This window comes from Pleurodeles waltl, chromosome 4_1 (assembly GCF_031143425.1).
Source record: "Pleurodeles waltl isolate 20211129_DDA chromosome 4_1, aPleWal1.hap1.20221129, whole genome shotgun sequence".
Lineage (NCBI taxonomy): Eukaryota > Metazoa > Chordata > Amphibia > Caudata > Salamandridae > Pleurodeles > Pleurodeles waltl.
Window position 1 is genome coordinate 377,749,824 of NC_090442.1, and position 22,520 is coordinate 377,772,343.

A 22,520-nucleotide genomic window follows, 5' to 3' on the forward strand; every position below is an offset into this window, starting at 1 on the left:
CCAGTTAACTGAACGAAGAGCAGAAAAGAGAAGAGAGTATCGACCATTTCCCCTGAGAATTGATCATGTAAGAAATTATCATACGATAGCCGGAGAAGGGATAACGATAGAAGAACCAATGCAAATTGGTTCCATCTGAGGTCCTTTATCTAAGGAAGAAAAAGAGAAAAGAAGAGTGAATCAACTATGTTTATATTACGGTGCATCTGGGCATTTTGTTAAAAACTGTCCCAAGAAACCCAAAGCTCTTCAGTCGGGAAAAGGCCAGCTTCATCAGTAGAGGGAGTTGTCCTGATGAAAGCAGAACCCAAGACAACTCCTTTAGATCAATGAGTGGCGAATACCTTACATACCGCAGCGCCACATTTGGTACAAACAGTATCAGTTAAGACCCTTGAGAAGGAAATTCAAGGGATCTCAGTTATGATAGACTCTGGAGCTACGAGCAACTTCTGTGATATCAAATACGCTCGTAAAATGGGTATTCGATTTATCAAGAAATCTACTTTGGAAGTAGTAAGAGCTGTGGATGGAACCAATCTTTCTTCTGGACCCATTTCCCATGAGACCGAACCAATTCAGATGCAAGGTTTTGGTGGACATCAGGAGCAGATAATCTTTAATTTGATAGATGCTCCACAATTTCAACTCATTTTGGGTCTGCCCTGGCTTACAGAACATAATCCACAAATTGATTGGAGCAAAAGAATGATCAAGATGAATTCCTCTTACTGCAAAGAGAATTGCTTTCATGATGGAGTGGAAGTGTCCACCAAGTCCCAAGCGGCCTGTTTATCATCACACTCTTCAATGATCTGCGCACTAAAGACAGCAGAAATCCCAAAAGAATATGAGGATTTAGTCGCCGTTTTTGATGAAAAGGAGGCTGAGAAATTGCCACCACATCGACCCTACGACTGCAAAATTGAACTGGAGCCAGGTGCGATATTGCCATGTAGCAGAATATACGTATTGACCGAAGCAGAGAATCAACATTTAAAGGAGTATTTGGATCAATATCTTGCTAATGGTTTTATTCGTCCTTCTGAATCTCCAGTGTCATCCCCACTATTTTTCATACCAAAGAAGGATGGGAGTCTTCGAACTTGCATTGATTATCGAGCCCTCAATCAGGTTACCATCAAGAATCGATACCCACTGCCTTTAGTGTCAGTTTTATTAGATCAAGTAAAGAATGCTAGAATCTACACCAAATTGGACCTGCGAAGAGCATGTCATTTGATTCGAGTGGCTTCAGGGGATGAATGGAAAACCGCTTTTTGGACTCGATACGGATTATTTGAATATCAAGTGATGCCTTATGGGTTATGCAATGCTCCCGCTGCCTTCCAGCATTTCGTTAATGATATATTACGAGAATTCCTCGACTGGATTGCCGTGGTTTATATAGATGACATTTTAATCTTTTCCGACAATCTACAAGAGCACATTTCCCATGTTCGATCCATCCTCACAAAGTTGCAAGAAAACCATCTCTATGTAAAATTGGAGAAGTGTGCATTTCATGTGGAACGAGTTGAGTTCTTAGGATTCATTTTGTGACCAGAAGGAGTTAGTATGGATCCTGCCAAGATAAAGACAGTGCAACATTGGCCTTCTCCTTGCAATGTCAAAGAGATCCAGAGTTTCTTGGGGTTCGCAAATTTTTATCGAAGATTCATATCCAATTTTTCTCAAACAGTTACACCCATTACTCGATTGTTGAAGAAAGGAGTGAAGTTTGAGTGGACAAAAGAAGCTGAAAATGCTTTTAATTTTTTGAAGAATTCCTTCGTCTCAGCTCCAATCTTGCTCCACCCCAATCCAGATGAGCCATATTATGTGGAGGCAGATGCTTCAGATGTTGCCATAGGAGGTATCCTTTCCCAGCGTCATAAAGATACAGGTCAATTACATCCAGTGGCCTATTTCTCTCAAAAATTAACACCACCAGAGATAAATTATTCAATTGCGGATAAGGAGCTATTGGCAGTCAAAGAAACTTTTCGTGAGTGGAGGCATTACATTTCGGGAGCTAAGCATAAAGTGACCGTTTACACGGACCACCGAAATTTACAGTTTTTAAAATCAGCTCGAACTCTAACAGCTAGACAACTGCGTTGGTCCCTATATTTTGCAGACTTTGATTTTGTTATCAGTTTCAGACCAGGAAAAGTAAATGGGAAGGCAGATGCTCTATCTCGAATTGATACCGGTGCAGTTAAAGAGCCTCCAGAAAAAGAATTGATTATTCCACAAGAGAAGTTCATATCTGCCATATTGTATGAAAATGTAACCAAAGAAATTCAAGAAAACTTAACATTCGAAGGAATGCTGAAGTGGTCCAAAGAAGGCCAAGGAAGAGAAATCAAAAAAGGTTTGCCATACTTTAAAGGTGCACTGTATGTTCCGACTGTGGAGCTGCAAGAAAAAATTCTTCAGGCTTATCATGACGATCAATTGGCTGGACACAAAGGAATTCAAAAGACTCAAAATCTAATACAACGAGAATTTTGGTGGCCAAAAATGAAAACTCAGATAAGACAATATGGCCCGTATTTATACTTTTTTTGCGCCGCATTTGCGTCGTTTTTTGACGCAAAAACGGCGCAAACTTGCAAAATACCATTGTATTTTGTAGGTTTGCGCCGTTTTGCGTCAAAAAGCAGTGCAAATGCGGCGCTAAAAAAGGATAAATACGGGCCTATGTGTCAACTTGTGACAAATGTCAAAGAGGGAAATCAAATAGAACAGCTTCACAAGGTCTGTTAAGACCTTTGTCCACTGCACCCCCTGCCTGGCATACTGTTACTATGGATCTTATAGTGGACCTCCCTAGTAGCCAAGGTTTTAACACTATCCTAGTTTTTGTAGACACTTTCACTAAAATGGCGCATTTCATTCCTTTGAAAGAAATCCCTTGAGCCCCACAGGTTGCACAGTTGTTTACACAACACATAGTACGCGCCCATGGTATCCCAAAAATTCTAGTTTCAGACAGGGGGTCCCAATTTGTTTCTCGCTTTTGGAAGGCCTTTAGTAAAAGATTAGGAATTGATTCTCGTTACTCTAGCAGTTACCATCCTGAAACCGATGGGCAAACAGAGAGAGTGAATCAAGAGTTAGAACAGTATTTAAGACTCAATTTATTCGATAAAGAGAAGGAATGGCCCAAGTTGATGTGGGCAGCTGAATTTGCTTACAATAATGCTGTTCATTTCACCACTGGGTTCACCCCCTTTTATCTGAACCATGGTAGACATCCTAATGTAATGTTGGGTAAAGAAGATGATTCAGTGCCTGCAGTAGAAGAGATGGTGAGGGATTTGCAGACCACGTTAGTTAGGGCTAGAAAAAACATCATTCAAGCAAAAGACTCATATAAGACTCAGGCTGATAGAAAAAGAAGAGAGAGACCCATTTATTCGAAAGGAGACAAAGTTTGGTTATCCACTCGTCATTTACGTCTCAAAGGAAATCGCAAATTTCAGCCACGATTTATAGGCCCATTCAAAGTTGACAAGATGATCAATCCAGTGGCAGTTAAATTGCAGTTGCCAGCTCATCTAAAGATACATCCTGTTTTCCATGTCTCCTTGTTAAAGAACAGTCCTCCAAATTTACGTCAAAACTCCCCTCCAATTCCTATCCAGATTAGCTCTGCAGAAGAATATGAGGTCAATCAAATCTTAGATTCCAAAATCCATAATGGCCAGCTTTATTATGTAATTGATTGGAAAGGTTATGTTCCAGAGGAACGATCCTGGGAGCCGCACGAGTATGTACATGCTTCAAGATTAGTGAGAAACTTTCATAGAACCTACCCAAGCAAACCTAAATTGGAGAACTGTTCCTTGAGGGGGAGTACTGTCATGACCACACAAACTTGCCAAGTCAAATCAAAGAAGTGCATGAGAAAAGCAAAGAGATATCCTCAGTGGAGACAGCAAAGTCCAAACTGGAAGAAGGTTTGCAGAGTAATCTTGCGCTTATTTCAAAGGAAGAATTATGAAGAGAAGATCCAAGATGGCCGCTGTGAGTCCTGAAGGTTAGTTACAGTTCTAGTCTTGCAATCGGTTGGTTGCTAGGTTACGAGCTCTCCAGCTGGAAGCCTTGCACTTCAACTGAGGTCTGACAGGAATCAGCTGTGTGGAGAGAGAGCGCGCTTCAGAACAGAAACTCCTGTGAGGTAAAATTACATTTGAAGATTATATTACAGAAAACGGATAAATATTGTCAAGGTTTATTCGAAGAGTTTGATAGTAGACCGTTCCCGTGGAAGTCGGCAAGGCTACAGAGTTAATGTATGAATTAACCTTATGTTTACAAGGTTCTTGTTTAAGATATTAAAGTCAAAGAAAAAACGAACTTTAAAAGAGCAAGTATCTACAAATGTCAAGGTTATAAACAAAGGCCAAGTTTAAAGGAGAAACAAACTGTTAACAAATAAGCATTTACAAATTCAATGGTAATAAACCAAAATAGAGTTTAATAGAGAAACAAACTTAAATAAACAAGCATTTACAACTACAAGTTATCGACAGATGTCGAAGTAAGGAAGGAGAAACTAACTGTAATAAACAAGCATTTACAAATACAAGTTATCAACAAATGTCGAAGTAAGAAAGGAGAAATGAACTTTAATAAACAAGCACTTACAAATACAAGTATTGACAGAAGTCACAATAAGACAGGAGAAATTAAATAACATCAGCTGATTTGAAGAACGCATTATCACCAACTATATATATATATATAGCAACATAAAACCAATCTCTAACAAAGGTTGAGAAGTTCTTCCAGAATCAGTAATAAGCATTTTTTAAGAAGAGCTATCATTTATAGAGAGAAGCAAGGCTACAGAGAACTCAGGGTGAGTGAAGAAATAATAGAATTAAAGAGAATTAAGTGTTGAGAGTAGAAAGGGAAAAACTGATGTTGTATGTCCCTAGTAATTGCGACTGTGACTCTTGCAGGTGCTGTATCCAATCTTAGATGTGAAGAGGCAGACTGAGTACTGGCGTTCATCATCTCTGTGGCAGTCTCTCTACCATCCCATTCCCCTTTCCCCCTTCGGGGTACTCAGCACGAAGGATTAATATTCGTTGTGAGTAGCTCGGGTCAGGACTGAGGAGTTATCTTCTGCTTCTGAGGAAATCGAATTGAAGTATCCTGACACAAACAGACATGCTTGCAGCACAACATTTACACACAAGGGACAACAAAACACATTTGGTCATAAGAGTAATTGCTGGTGCCATTGGTTTCACTTTTGTAACTTCCAATGAGGGTGAGAACGTCCCAATTGCATACAAATCACTTTGTAGTCAGCAGCAGAACAACACCTTGCTCCCACTGAAAAAATTCTCACTGCTGTACAGATGGCTGTCATTAAAGAAAGACATCTAGCCCAAGGCAAACGCATTATTGTTGTCTCTCCAATTCCAGCCCTTGAGGTTGTTACCAAAGCCACCGTTCCAAATGCTAAAGCATTACATCCACGTTGGATACAATGGGCCACATCTTTGACAGCCACTGCTGAAGACTACATTTTTGACCCAAAATTACAACCTCAAGAATTTTTGCAATATGAACTAGAATACCCAGTGCCTGCAAACACACTGCCTATTGATCAGTATCAAAGAGTCATGTACACCGATGGCTCAGTGCAACCTGCGATTGGCACAAAACACCAATACTCCGCTGCTTGCGCAGTCGTAAGTGGCTACATGGAAGATAATAAATTTTATCCGCAACATACACACACGCAAACCCTAGGGGATTGCACAGCATATCCAGCAGAGCTAAAGACTCTGGTGATGGCACTGGAATATATGGATCCTGCACAGTTAACACTGATTATTTGCAATTCGTACTATTATGTCCAGTTCTTCAAAGAATACCTGCATTACTGGTGCCAGAATGGGTTCAGAGATTCGAAAGGCAACACCATTAAACACAGACTTCTGTGGGGGTAAGTAGCGGTTGTGAAAGAAACGCTACCAAATGTCCATGTTGTACATACACTTGGACACCAGCTCATTGGAATACACATTTCTGGGAATACACTGGCTGATGAAGCTGCAAAGTCAGCAGTCGCCACTGCCACTGTTGCTACAGTAAAGCACTCAAGTGCAAAACCGAAGAAGACATATGGGCTGCCGTGAAAGCTATGGCTGATGGTACGCCCTATCCAAAAGCATTTCCTGCTAAATATTCCTACTGAATGGGAGGCTGCCTTAGTGCTGAGGTTACGATACCAGGCGTAAGGGTTTGAGATATTCCCAACAAAGACATAAGACCAGAGTTGATTAAAGCAGCGCATGAAAGGGTAGCATCTGCTCATGCTGGTGTGGCGGCTACAATATCATTGTTACAAGCCCGTTTTTGGTGGCCAGGCCTATACAAAGTGGCCAAGCAGTATGTCCTTTGTTGTGACATCTGCCAACAAATTAATGTTTCCACTGCTAAGCGCCCACCGCAGACACCCCTCCTAATTTCTAACAAACCCTTACCATGTGTGTACTTGTACCATTGTGGTCCCCTATCACCGAACAGTGCATACAAATACATCTTAGTCACTGTTGACTCCTGCTCCAGATTTCTATGGGTGTGGCCACAAAGCTCGGCAGATGCTCGGACTGTTATTAAAGATTTGTGAGTCTTTATCGGTACATATGCAGTTGCGGCTTTCCACTTGAACCAGGACCCTGCTTTCGCCTCAAGGGCATTCAGGGATGCCATGGCTTCGTTGGGGGTCCAACTCCAGTACTTGTCTCCATTTCATCCTGAGGGAAATAGTGTTGTGGAACGATTCAACAGTTATTTAAAGCAATCTTTAACAGCCAGAGTCCTAGGTACGGGTCGTAGTTTGCTTAATCACCTGTCTGGAGTCCAAAGAGCACTTAACAATCTGCCTAGCAGGTCCCTGCGGGGTCATACTTCATATGAGTGCCTGTTTGGAACTCAAATGGATGTTCCAGATCTTGATGGTCCTGGCGTGGAGGCGGCAGAAACACCTTTTGACATAAATGAATGTGTCACTGTCTTACAGGAATTGCAACAGTTCCATGACGACAACGCTTCTGCCAGTGCTGCCTCCACAGGAATAAAGGATGTACCTGTAACGCCTACAGGCTGGATTCCTAAAGTTGGGGATCTAGTACGTGAAAAGGTTGCTGTGAAAAAGGAGTTTGGCCCTTCCTATCGTTCACCGGTCCTAGTCTTGGAAATACACTATGCCAGAATTGTCATTCTACCACTGTTGGCAGGTGCCAAAGACAACCGTTTTGTATCTCTCGTCAATGTCATGTTACACTATGTGGCCAATCCTGCACAGCCGACCAAAAGGAACAGCCAGTAGTTCCTGAATCCCTCTCACTAATGGTCAAGAAGTTCCTTTTCAAGGTGTAAACAGCAACACTGATACCTCTCTGAGTATGGGGAGCGTGGAAAATGATCTTGCATTGGTTCCACTGACATTAAACAATACAGAAATTACTGATCAATTTGACACAACTTCAACACAGACGGATGGCGTCATTTATTCTGAGCCACCGCAGGAAACACCCGCTCCACCGACAAACACGGCTCCAACCTTTGCACGAACTGCTTCTAGATACTTTGCCAACATCAACGACAACATTTCACACTCATTTGCCTCTTCAACACCTGAACTGTCAAAAACACGTAAGCTGATAAATTGGCTTAAAACAACTTACTTTATTCTTCCATGGAACTATCTGTGGCTGTCCTTGACTGTACTGGCTTTCCTGCTTTGGATTGGGTTTGTTATAACATTCTTTTGGTTAATACATGGTCATTTTCTTCCTGAAAAATCAACCATTGAACTGGTGGATGAGGTCCTAAAACCACATTTTTCTTCACACAAGATTCACAGAGACTTGTATTTTGTAAACATTTCTGCCATACCAATTCCAGATGGGATTGTTTGGGATAAAGTAACATTTGATATATACGGCCCCACAGAGGTCATTCAAATACCATTTGTGTTTAAACTTTCAGTGAACGATATAATAATACCCGGAGTTGTTTCTGATGATTGGGATGTGAAAACAGTTGATTCTATGATGACTGAATTGTAGTATTACCCTGTATTTGAAAATAAAGATGTTTATCAATTAATATGGGCACCATTTCATCCACAGAACAAGTACCCCAATGACTGTTTTTAATTACACACAATGGGAACATTGTCCAACTCCACCACAATGGAGTTCTAAAACATATTCTGAAAAGTTTAGATATTTTTCTGGGCACAATGTTAAAAATGCTGTGTCTTATTATTTTACATTGCCACCTATAAAAATGTATGTATATTATTGACAAATACGAAATTTATTTATTTGGATTCCTTTGTTTCCCAGTTGAATATAGAAGGCTATGAAAATTGGCTGAAGTCGACTGACTTAAAAAGTGTGTGGGAACTAGACATTGGCAAATCTGGGGGAAGGAAGCTTTATTTAGAGCATGCCTGATACCTGTTCAAAGTTAATTTTTAAATCAAACTGTACAACAAACAAGTTGTTTCGGCTTAGCAAAGATTAAGGAATTAAACATGCCCAGTATTCCCGCACTTGCAAAATTTCATAAATCGCAAAAATATATCAATGCAACTGAAGATCAGCTTGTTGAATGGGTCCAGAATGGCACTTTTAATGGTTCACTGTCACGTTCTGGCGGGTGGTTATTGTGGCCCATAGATACCAATGGGTGTCATAAATGTTTTATAAACTCCACAGGGGTTTTAAAAGTAGGAGGCCGGACCCTCGCTACATATCATGCGAACATGTGGGTATAGTAACAACATACAGTGTAGGGAAACTATGCCAGCAATGGTTAAAGAGTTCCTCACTAGATGCGGTTAGAGAACATCTCAGTCTCCTGTCTAATAATACTGACTTACAGGACTTCCTGTTAGGCCCCTGAAAACAACACAGAAAGCACTTCTTATATGAAGTATATAATGAAATTTGGAAGCTTTCCCAACAAGAAGCTGCTGCCCGGGTAAGGCAAATAGACCAAGAAAACTTACAGAAGGCATTAGCTGTTGTAGATAATAGGATTAATACCCTGTCCAACAGAATATACACTCTAAATAACATTGTCTCTTCTACTATAGACATCATACAAACAGATATGTCTTCCTTACACCATGGACAGAGTCAACTGAGGTCCATTATGCAGTTGGGTTGGACATTTCAAACACTGTTGGCAGGTCACGTTCTCTGGAAACACGTTAGCACAAGGAACATATTTTAATTGAACTTAACACAACAACAACAGCTAATGGCTATGAAAGAAACAACTTATGTCATGCTAAACATCGAAAAGTTGACTTTTACTGTGGCTGAAATACAATCTGCTGAGTGGCTAATACACGAGGTCATTAATCTGCCTATTCCCACACTACAATTCACGTTCTGTTTAAAACACATTCCAGTAGGCAGATATGAAAATGCTGGAAGATAGTTACATCCATGAGGTGTGGGAGCTGCCCTTCTCATTCAAATGTCTCAGTGGCATGAAAGAAGTCTTTCTTAGCGGTAGTGATTGTAAGACTTCTGTCAGCCACTTGATGGTTTGTAAACAGCTGTCCTTGCATGGGGCGTGTAACACATCTGCAGCGAACTTGGCTTGTTATCTGAAGGGAGTTACAGTCCCCTTGACTAGACCTACGTTCCAGGTGCTTTCAAACTGAAGCTTTGTTCTCCTCAATGGTGAAGACTGTTGTGGGATGCGAGCAGGAATAGTTTATGTTGTTTTGGTCTCTAAGATTGTTACATGCTGCTGGAACTTACTTTTTACTCCCACTAGAATAAAAGAGTTTAGCTGACATTTGGCCCCATATTGCTACTTCTAATGTGAATTTTGTCACGATGAACAGACTCAAGGCTTAATTGTTTCAAAAACATGTGGCTCTCACATCTGCATGCAAGACCTACACACTTCAGGTGGCAAGGTCGTCAGCAGAGATACAGTCCCTTTTAAGTATCAACTTCTCGAGACACTTTGGTGAACTCGTGGGACAAATATTTAATGCATCCAGTACTACTGGAATCGCAAATGTCTTTAAGGCTGTTGGTTCTAGTTTCGTTCACACCTTCTCCTCCATATTCAGTTTGATACCATCAGCTATCCACTCAATATTCTCCAGTATTTTTGGTGGATTTCCAATAAGTTTGGCTATAATAGTTGGCATTTTGCTGTTGCTACTTTTCATGTGCTATGGCTGTCCTGCTGCAACAAGGAGGAATGAACGCGCTCCCACCAGCGCAGCTGTGTTGTGAACGAATGATGCAGTACTTTGGAGCAACACTCCTGCAGGAATTGGAGTGTGACTGGTCTCTGTCATTTAGACTGGTTTTGCAATGTGTGCAGCCCGTTTCGGTGCCTTTGGTGCTCTTTCGAACATGCACTGAAAGTTTGTCTTTCTACTCAGTGCTTGCTTTCATTGGACACTGATCTGTTGATGTTCTCGCTGAGGGTTCATTACCGGACATGCGCATTGAGGGTGCGTTTGCTACGGGAAGCTGCTTACGAGTTGCCCTTCCTGGAGGATGTGGTTCTTAACTCATTATTGGGCACACCATGGAATGCTGCTGCATTGGCTGAGGTCCAGGCTTTGGAACACGAATGCTCCTTGGTCCTTCTCAGCGATGCGTTCCCAACTTTAACACCTGCCGAAGTGGAAGATTTCCTGTCCTCCATTATCCCAGATTCAATTGGAAATTTATACATTGACACTGACTCTTGAAATGCGGTCCCTTTTTGCGCCACATGTTAACACTTTAAATTGTCCTTTTATATATATGCTCATATGTCCTTTTAACTTGTCATTATTGACATTTCTCACACAGATATCTCAGGTTGAGTCTCAGCAGCTTTTATGTATCTTTAGGCTTTGAACCACCTTCAACCGACAAGGGGAGGGTGTTGTGTAGCTATTTTAGTTATAGCTCCATGCACATTATCCTAGCAAACTAGGACTGCCGCTGTGCACTATAACCTAGATATATTTTTTTCAGCTTTGTTTTATTATATTTACAATATGACTTTTGCGGTCTTGTTTTATTTCTCTCTATCTAGCTGTTTCTGCCTAGGCCAGCACTATGTTCTCAAACAAGACATTCTTGCTCACTCTGTGCTTCTTTCGAGGCTACAGTTAAGACAAAAACACACATCCTTACGTAGGGACATTTTCTTAGAACATCAGCTGTTTTATTACAAAAACACTTCCCTGTCCCTTACACGTTAGAGGGAGATTCCAGCCAGAGAACCAAGACTGTAAGCTGGTTGCTGAACGCTTCGCTACAGCTGCTTATGCAGAATTCAGGCCTTTGCTCAGGTATGGGGGATAATGTCTTCCCAGGGTAATCTGAAGGGCAGAATCAGAGTTTAACACGCCGTGCTCTATCATAGCATAGGTAGGAATTAGTCCATTGACTCTAGTGACAACATGGTAATGTTATTTCTATGCTTTATTCTCCTTATCACAATTTTAATCTTGTCATGCTGTATCAACCTGGTTATTGCAGCACATGCTTTGCTATCTAAGACGCAGTTGCTTAATTCAAATCTTATTGAAACATATACTGCCTCTGCTTGTCATTGTGTATATGAGAGTAATGTAACTGAGAGAAACAGATGGGACCTGAGTGACCACGGTTTCCCTGAGAAATCAATTATGTCATGCGCTCGGCTGCCCAATCATCCCTGCCCTTGGTTAGAGATGAGGCACTGCTAGTTAGTCGGAGCAAAACCCGGATTAGGGCGACAGGTGTCACCTGCAGTGGGTAAGACTCAGACTCCCACACCGCAGGCGATTCTGCCGCTCAAAATCCAGTAGTCTCATTAGAATAATGAGAGCCTACGCGACAACACTTCCATCATGCAGTACACATAAGTCACATTACATCCTGTTTACCAACATCCCCAGGTAGTGCCAGTAGAGGGCCAACAACATCTCACAACAAAGTATTATGAATGTCCCTCAATATGGACATTGTTAAACCAGCAAAGCTACCTAACTGACAAGGTGACTTTGCCACATGATACAGGTTCCCTATCCACAATAACATGGACAAGCACCAATGAAGCAAAAGTTTAGGAATGTGAAATTGCTTATCACTGATCAAAAATACATACTCAACACATACAAATATTTTACTCTGATGTCATGTACCAAGTTATGAAATCTGTTGTAAAGTAAAGGCAATCAAGCCTAGTGTAGACAAGCCAAAACTTCTTCATTTCACATACTAATTACCAAGCACAATGGGCATATGCAAACATGTAACAACTCAAATTGCCATACGATTCAATTCAAGGTAAGGGAGTCAGAACACGTGTCACACACACATGCACCAATAGTGATGTACCAAGGACCAATGTTGACCAAGTCATCTAGGTCATTGGTCTTCAGACAGCAAACATAATCAGTCAAGTAAGGGCCAACACACAACCACAAGATGTCAAAAAGAGTGTACCTGAAATATGGACAACTATATGTGCAGAACGATGACAATCAGACCTACCTAATTATGCAAATAGTCGATCACTAGGCCACTGACTGAGTTGGTACACCAATATGCACACATCAGACATGACAAGCCTTACATCTGTCTGTGGAGGATTCTGAGGGCCAAACCACATGTGTTGCTAACATGGCAGGTACACCTACCATGCTGCAAAACACAAGCCGAGATACACTTACATTACTACTTACATGTGTATGTGAACTACCATACCTGCACCACATAGGTATAATCACCAGCATTAGGTTCCCAAACAGCCAGGACTCATTCGCCACATCCTTCATAGCAACAGTAAGTAGAAATCACTATTTGCAATGTTTTTTCATTATTGAACCTTTCAATTGATACATGATGTTGATACATACCTGTCAATAATGTTACTGTGAATAGGCTACCATTGCCTGTGTGTTATGCCTACAACAGTATGCCCAAGGACAATGCTGTGTGGCCACTTTCCACTAATAGAAGATTAGCAAGGTTGTAACATTACTAGCTTCTGATACCAATATATGTATGTCCATAGAAATGTTGGAACACCTAAATGGTATCCAACATGTATGTTGTCCACTCTGATGAGACTTCACAAATGTCTATGTACATCTCTCACTTACCAAGGGGGATTACCTTGTAACACATGTTAAGATCTTAACCTTGTATGTCATGTGACATGTCAGATGGACATCACAGCCTCACATGCTTCTATCACTTATCAGAAAGCATTAGAAAGCTAGTGATAAATAGAATATGTCTGACTCTATGTTGCACATAAGCATGAAGCTTGAGACATTGCAGAGGACAGAGATCAAGGGCCTACACACCTTTCCACCATGACAATTGGAGAATTGACCTGTTGGTGGGTTTAACAATCACCAATGTGGAAAATACTGTATAGTCATATGTGCACCATTAAATGCTATTGTACTGAGGGAACAACATAGTTGAGCAATATGACTATAAATACACTTGTATGCTATGGATGGCTATGGTGCATCAATGTGTACACAGGAAATCTGTGACACTTTGCACTTACCACATTGTCAGAGCCAACATTCTATTCCCTCATTCAATACCCTGGTAAAGGGAACAGCATGAGTTAGATCTGTACTTACCCCCTTGTGGCTGAAGTGCTGCCTTCAAATGCACATCTAACTCAGGGTAGGCCACTGGTAAAATGCAGGCCATTAGGGGGTCAGGATCCGATGGGCACCCTTTCCTCGTTGGGAGGGCAATCCCAGCTAGGCATCTGCAGTGTTCTGGGCCAAGCGTCTCAGGTCCTCCCACCTCTTCCAACAGTGGGTGCTCTGCCAGCTGTAGGCCCACAGGGTCTTCACTTTCTTGGCGATGGCATGCCCAATCCCCTTTTTCTGATGGGCGTTTACCTGCATGGACGACATAGATAAAAAAGTATGTCATGTCCACATGTAGCATACTAAAACAGGCCAGATTATAACTAGTTAGTACAACAAGCCAAACATAGACTGTCTTTAACATCCCCTCCACTGATAAATGAGCATGTGCAGTCAGGCCAGGTGTGAGGTGGATACAGGCAGACAACATGCTTCTCCAGCACCAGTTGTCATGTTATCACATATGACCAGACAGCAAACACATTTGTAAAAAGGCTATTTCAGGAGACGTCTGGTATACCAACACCACTAACCTTGTGCAATAGTTGCAAGGTGGGTCACGGAACATACATTAAACACTGTCCACAGTGTCTCAGGACTCATTAAGTACATGACCAGGAACTCATCCCATTCTATCACAACTTTGGCACCCTACAGACTTTAAGGGCACAATCAGAAACATTGCCCATCAGCCTTTGCTTAGAATCACAAAGTATAGTTGGGCTAAGGAAATGTTTGTGCACATGGCGCACTTACCTTCTCCTCTTGTGCACCATAGAGCTGTTCATACAGGTGTAGGACCTCCTCCACCAGCTTCTCAAGCTTCTCGGTGAGAAGGCAGGGGCCATATCACCTGTAGGACTTGGCATGATTGCTCCCAGAGGCAGTAAACAGCAGCTCAAGTCATGGAGGTCTTGCTGGAAGCAGTATCAGGAATCAAGTGAGAGATGAAGTATGAAATGGCGGTCACATCTGCCACATAAGACACCATCACTGCCGGCTGACGTTGCCATTGGCCCAAGACCACCAAAGGCAGCAATGTGTTTCAATGGCAATATCCACCACAGTAGTATCGGCCTACCGCCAGAACGACTTCTGCCAGCGGATGCAGATCATTTCCAAATGTCCAGTATAGTGTGTCAGGCAGCTGTATTTTATGGATCAAATCTGTTTATTATTAGTTTAAGATGCAAGAAACACATTACACAGCTGTGTGCCTACAACCTCACGGGCCGGCAGGGTATAGCATCATCTGTCAAATAGCCCCAAGAAGTAGCTCCAGTAAAGAAGGCTATACAGCCAGAGCTGAATACATTCTTGTCCCTCCTGCATCAATTAGCCACAAACCAGAACGAAATCCATCAAAGTCCGATGGCTCGCCAAAAAGAAAAGACAGAGAATAGAAGGAAAAAACGAATACAACGAGAACAAATAAAGCAACATAAGGCCTCACAGCTATACTCAGCCATACACCGTCCTGCGCCTACCCGAAACTCACCCCCCATCCATTGGAAGCACCCCACATGACTCCCCCCGGGCCCCACTACCTCCGCCCCTATCAAGCATCGCCAAGCAACCTCAGTACCTTCAGATATACGGGGCATGTAAGTTCATTAAATTCAGCGGATAGAATCTGGATAAAGGATCTCCACAGCTCAGCTATTTCATCTGCCCTCTGACTGGCCGCTAAAGTTAGTTTCTCCATTGGCAGAATATACCAGAGCATATAAAGCCAGGAGGTATAACTCGGAACCCCCTCCGTGCCCCATAAGCTGAGAATCACCTGATGTACCGCATTGAGGGCGAGGGCAATCTGACGACCCTTCAAAGAGCGGAGTGGAAAGGTGAGAGGGTTAGATAAACCTAAAATGGTGTACGTCGGGAGCCTTGGGATCTTTATGTAAAATACTCTATCAATTTCATCCAAAATGCTGTTCCAATATCTTGTCAGCAACGGGCAGTGCCACAGCAGGTGAATGAGCGTGCCCGTATTTCCACAACCCTTCCAGCAGAGCCCAGACTTAGGGGGTGATTCTGACCTCGGCGGTAAAATGCCCTTACCGCCGGTCAGAAGACCGCCATAACACCGCCGCGGTCAACCGCCACGGTCATTCTGACCCACAACGGCCAAACCTCCAAAAATCCGTCCTCCACTGCAGCCCGCCACATCGGCGGGCAGCGATAAACTGGAGATGACCAAACCTCCACCGTCACGCCAACAGAAATACGCCCATGCCATTACGACCCACGAATCCACACGGCGGTCATTCAAACGCGGTATTCCATTGGCGCTACACACCGCTGCGGTCAGAATACACACACATCACCAAAACACAGCCACATTGGACAATTTGAAAAACACACACCTGATACACATACACACACCACTCCCACACAATCAACCAACTATAAAACACACACCCACATCACCCACAAACCCCTGCGACCCCAATTACTGAGAGAAGGAGAGAGAGACACAGCAGACAATCCAAAGCAAGACACACTGAGGCACACTACACCATCACACACACCACATAGTAGCACAAAGCACCACTCACCAACACACTCCTCATCACATACACCACCCCACACCTCACCCACACCACCCCATGGCACCCCAAAGGCATCCACGATTTTCGGACCAAGAACTCCGGGTCATGGTGGAGGAAATCCTAAGAGTGGAACCCCAGCTCTTCGGCTCGCAGGTGCAGCACACCAGTATAGCCAGGAAGGCGGAGCTATGGCAGCGGATCGTGGACAGGGTCAACGCGGTGGGACAGCATCCCAGGAATAGGGAGGACATCCGCAAAAGATGGAACGACCTACGGGGGAAGGTCCGGTCGATGGTCTCCAGGCACAACATCGCGGTCCAGAAGACTGGCGGCGGACCCCCACCCACCCCTCCCGAATTTACATCGTGGGAGCAAGAGGTCTTGACCATCCTGCATCCTCAGGGCCTCGCAGGAGTAGCCGGAGGAATGGACTCTGGTAAGTCCCATCTCAACTACTATATCCCCCACACCCCACCAGCATGCCAACCCACACCCCCACCCTCACCCCCAACCCCCCAGCACACATCCTTCCTGACAATGTCTCACCAGCACAACCCACCCATCCCAACACCAACTCCTGCATGCCAACACAAACCATGGGCACCCATCACCTAAGCATGACCACTGCACTAACCCCTCCCCCCCACTAAATACCCTCACAACACCTCCCTCCAGGGAATGCCTGCACTGGGGGACAAGGGCACCCACAACACGCATGCTATTGCACACACAGAAACAATAACCAAACTCTCTTACCCCATGCAGGACCCGAACGACAACACACCAGCCAGGAGGGTCCAGAAGTGTCCATCCCACCACCGGAACAGGCCCACACTGAGGATAGCAGCTCTGTCGACAGTGAACCTGATGACCAGCCCGGACCATCGGGGACCTCTGGGCAGTCGGTTCCCCTCACCCAGACACAGGCCACACCAGACCCGACCCCCTCTGCCGACACCAGCACAGCTCCCACCCAGCGGGCCCATGCCTCTGTCTCTAGGACAGCTCAATCAGCGGTGTGTCTGCCACTACAGGGCACCCAGGCTAACCCGACACCCCAACAACAACAGGGACCTGGGGGCAGTGGGAGCGGGCACACCGGCCAGGGGACAGAGGCCGGGGGAAACCGGGCAGCTCGGAGGGCTGCTGTGCGACAGGGGGGGGAGGAGAGGCCCAGGGAACCCACTCTCCAAGAGGCCCTCACCACCCTCATGGGGGCCTACCACCACTCCCAAGAAACGATGGCGACGGTACTGGCCAGGTTCACTGAGATCCAGGCACTGCAGGAGGAACGCTACATGGGGTTCAGGGAGGAGCTGAGAATCATCGGGACCGCAATGGGGACCATCGTCCTGGCCCTCCACAGGATAGAGGACGCGTTGCGGGACCATGGTGCACCACACAGGGCCCCTGTCACTAGGCCGGACCAGGAACAGCCTACCACCTCCGCCGGCGCTAGTGGACAGGAGGTCCCAACACCTCGACAGCCCCCCAGAACCCCACCTCCTGCTGAAGAACAACCACCCCGTAAGAGGAGCCTGAGACCAAAGAAAAAGACAGAGTAGGATGTCAAGACCCCCGCCAGCAGGACATACCCCCTCAAGTCTTCCCACTGTCCCACATTGCCACCCTGTCCAACCATGAACTGCCTATGCTCCATCCATCCACAGGCAAAAGAACAATGCACCTGTGAGACTGAGAACTGGACTCTGCCATGGATATTCCTCCACCCCCACCCATCACCCTTAGAATCACATGTACCGGTATCTAGCACTGTAAATAAATCACATTTTGCACACAAACCTGTTTTGAGTCATGCTGTATTATTAACAAAGGGATAACATATTACTGTTCAATTTCTGTTCTGTCAATTAGTCATGACAACATACCAATGTCAATACGCTGTATTTCATGGGCGAACCAAGCAGAAGTCAGGTACTGAGTCAGACAGCACTGAGAAGGGAAGGGAAAGGCATAAATTAATAAAAAACATCTGTGGGGAACTACAGAAAGTATAGATGCAGGAGGCTAGAAGCAATTGTGAAATGGCGTGGGTGATTCTTACCTGGGTGTTACTGGAAATACTGTTGTATCACTCTGTCCCTATTGTCTGTGTCGTCCTCAGAGTCTTCCTCCTCTTCACTCTCCACAGGCTCCACGGCTTCTACAACACCACCATCTGGACCATCCTCCTGCAGGAAAGGCACCTGGCGTCGCAAAGCCAGGTTGTGAAGCATACAGCACGCCACGATGATATGACACACCTTCTTTGGTGAGTACATTAGGGATCCACCAGTCATATGCAGGCACCTAAACCTGGCCTTCAGGAGGCCAAAGGTTCGCTCAATCACCCTCCTTGTACGCCCATGGGCCTCATTGTAGCGTTCCTCTGCCCTTGTCCGGGGATTCCTTACTGGGGTCAGTAGCCACGGCAGGTTGGGGTAACCAGAGTCACCTATTAGCCACACACGTTGTCTCTGTAGCTGCTCCATCACATAGGGGATGCTGCTATTTCGCATCACATACGCGTCATGCACTGACCCTGGGAACTTGGCATTTACATGGGAGATGTACTGGTCAGCCAAACAGACCACCTGGACATTCATCGAATGATAATTCTTTCTGTTTCGGTACACCTGCTCATCGTCTTTTGGGGGTACCAAAGCCACATGGGTCCCATCAATGGCACCAATGATGTTGGGGATATGTCCAAGGGCATAGAAATCACCCTTCACTGTGGGCAAGTCACCCTCCTCGGGGAAAATGATGTAGCTCTGCATGAGTTTCATCAGGGCAGACAACACTATGCTCAAAATCTTTGAAAACATAGGCTGAGACATTCCAGATGACATGGCCACTGTGGTCTGGAATGACCCACTGGCCAAAAAATGGAGGACTGACAAAACCTGCACCAGAGGGGGAATCCCTGTGGGTTGGCGGATGGGGGACATCAGGGCTGGCTCCAGCTGGGCACACAGTTCATGGATAGTGGCACGGTCAAGTCGGTATCGAAGGATTATATGGCGTTCTTCCATTGTCGACAGGTCCACCAGCGGTCGGTACACGCGAGGATTCCTCCTTCTCATCCCAAGTCCCAGCGGACGGTGCCTAGGAAGGACAACGTGGAGCACAGAGTCAGCCAAACCACAGGTACGTACAGACAGCTTGCACAGTTAAAGAATGGCAATGGGTTGAAAGGCGTGTATGTGTGGCAATGCAAGGCCTAGGCCTGTGTGTCGCAGTCAAAATTAAGCCATGTGGGCCCTTGAAATGGCGGCTGCCTGACCTGTGAAGTGGGACAATGGGATGTGAGGTCACTGCGCTGGCGGGGCAACCCGTGGCGGTAGGCGGTCGAAGACCGCGGCGCAAAGCCGCATTGGTTAACATTGAAGCCTATGGGTTTCAGGACCCAATAACGAAGTGCGCCGGCGGTCGCGGTACGCACCGCCGCGGTACGCACCGCCGCGGACGTGACCGCCATTTTCTATCTGCTTAATCACTCGAGACCTGATCATCCACAGGAGAGGACCTATACTGCAAGTGCTGCTGTGACCTCGGTCTGGAAGATACAATGGCTGCTGTGACTGGGGAAAGGGCCCCTGCCTTCACGTCTGAAGAATTGGACAAGCTCGTGGATGGGGTCCTCCCCCAGTATGCGCTACTCTACGGTCCTCCAGACCAACAAGTGAGTACCCCGGGTGCTAATGGAATGGGCTATGCCTGTGTGGATTGGGGTGGATGTAAGTTGGTGGGGTGGGGGGCGAATGAGGAGTGCAACGCCCAACAGATGAGAGCATGTGCCATATGGCAAAGTGGGTGGGGGGGGGGCAATTACATCTAACATGCAGGCCATTGATGATTTCCTCCTTTCCACCCTGTACATGTCTAATAGGTCAGCACCCATCAGAAGATCGAGATTTGGCGTGCCATCGCCAAGGAAGTCCGGACCTTGGGGGTCCACAACAGACGGGGCACCCACTGCCGCAAGAGGTGGGAGGACATCCGCCGCGGAACAAGGAAGACCGCAGAAACACTGCTGGGGATGGCCTCCCAACCTAGGAGGGGTGCCAGTCGCACCATGACCCCCCTGATGTCCCGGATCCTGGCGGTGGCCTACCCTGAATTGGATGGGCGCTTTAAGACATCACAGCAGACACAAGGGGGTGAGTATCAGCACATTCTCCTATCTTTCTGCGCAGTGGAGGCGTCTGGGTGGGGGAGGAGGGCTGTGGGTGACATTAGGCCAGGGCGCTTTCTGTAGTGTAGTCCTCTCCCTTAGGCATGGCCCTGTGCCCCCGGCCCCCACCTCTGTAGGGTGACAAGTACAGCCATTGAAGGTCCAGCATCTCCCATGTGCGCGTTTGACGTCTCTTGGCCTGTTGTCTTAGTCAGTAGTACTGAGTAGTGTACCCCGAATGCGCGGCTTAGTGCATTAGGCACCTGTGTCTGTCCTCTCCGCCAACGGTGTTGACATTGCATGCACTCAACCTGGTCTTCTTTTTTCTCCCCCCACCCTTTCTCTTCATCTTCTTGTGCATGTGTGCATTAGCATCATCAGGCGGAGGAGATATGGCATCGGAGCACGAGGGAGCTGCAGGACACAAGGCCCCGGTGGGCCCAGGAACAGACACCGAGGGCACCAGTGATCCGGAGGGCGAGGGGAGCACCACGACGGGGACCGCTGGTGAGAGCAGCGAAAGCGACACGTCCTCGGATGGGAGCTCCCTAGGGGTGGCGGCAACATCCGTGCCCCCCGCCTCTACAGGTACAGCCGCCACCCAGCGCACCAGCCCCGCCCTCCCAGCAGCCCCTCAGTCTTTGCTCCGTGCCGGTTCGCCCAGGAAGGCGCGCGTCTCCTTCGCCCCAGCCCCTGCCCCTGTTGCCCCTGCTGCCCTCAGTGCGGAGCTCATTGACCTGGTAAGGACGCTCATTGTTGGGCAGACGACCCTTCTGAATGCCATCCAGGGTGTGCAAAGGGAGGTGCAACAGAGCAATGCGTACCTGGAGGGCATTCATTCGGGTCAGGCTGCCCATCAACGAGCGTTCACTGCTCTGGCCTCAGCACTGACGGCAGCCATTGTCCCTGTTTCCAGCCTCCCTCTTCTGACTGCCTCCAGCCTGTCTCTGTCTCCTGTTCCTCAGCCTATCCCATCCACACCATCAGACCAGCCTGCACACACCTCAACACCCAAGAGCAGCTCATCCAAACACAAGCACCACAGATCCCGCAAACACTCACCCGAGCAACACCCAGATGCAGACATGCCAACAGCCACTGCCACCCCTGTGTCCCCCTCCTCCTCGTCTCCCTCCTCCCTCCCTGTGACGTCTACACTCACACCTGCATACACCCCAACATCAGCCAGTGCTTCCATCACCACCTCACCCTCCAGTACAGTCCACACTCGTGCAGTCACCACCCCCACTGCCATGTACACGTCCCCTGTGTCCTCTCCCACTGTGTCTGTCACCCCCTCTTCCAAGACACACAAACGCAGGCAGCCACCCACCCAACAGCCATCCACCTCACGACAGCCTACAGCACCAGCACCTTCACCCAATGACAGCACACCTGACTCTCCTACAACCACCTCCTCTACCTCCACTTCCATCTCCACTTCTCCTACCCTTTACCTTGGCCCTAAAAAACTTTTCCTGGCTAACCTTAACCTCTTTCCCCCCGATGACCTCCCCCCTCCATCTTCAAAGAGTCCCAAGAGCACCGCAGCCACCACCAGCCCAGCTTCGGGTGTCACTGTTGTGCCTGGGTTCTGGAGCCCACCCTTTGCCAGCAGTGACACATCGATCAGCAGCAAGGACACGTCCAGCCCCCCCCCCGGCAAGAGGACCCGCAAAACCAAGGACCGCCGTGCGAGGACCGACAGGGCTGCCCCCAAGGAGCAATGTGCGGCCACTTCACCACCCACACCATCTGGGGGAGGCAAGGGCCCGAGAGCCCCATCAAAGGAGCGGAAGGGCAGCAGGAGCGCGGAGAAGGTGGACCCCACATGCCACATCCCAGCTGGGAAGGAGGACACTAAGGAGGCCAGGAGTCCGTCCCCGAAGGGTCCAGAAACGTCACGGTCCGAGGGCGACTGAACAGGGAGTCCAGGCCAGGTCTGGCTCCCTTGACCTGCTGGATGGGCACCGCTGAACAGGGCCCGCGGTGCAGAAGAGCACCGCTGAACAGGGCCCCGCCGTGGAGATAGGCACCGCTGAACAGGGCCCGCGTTGCAGAAGAGTACCGCTGAACAGGGCCCCGCCGTGGAGATAGGCACCGCTGA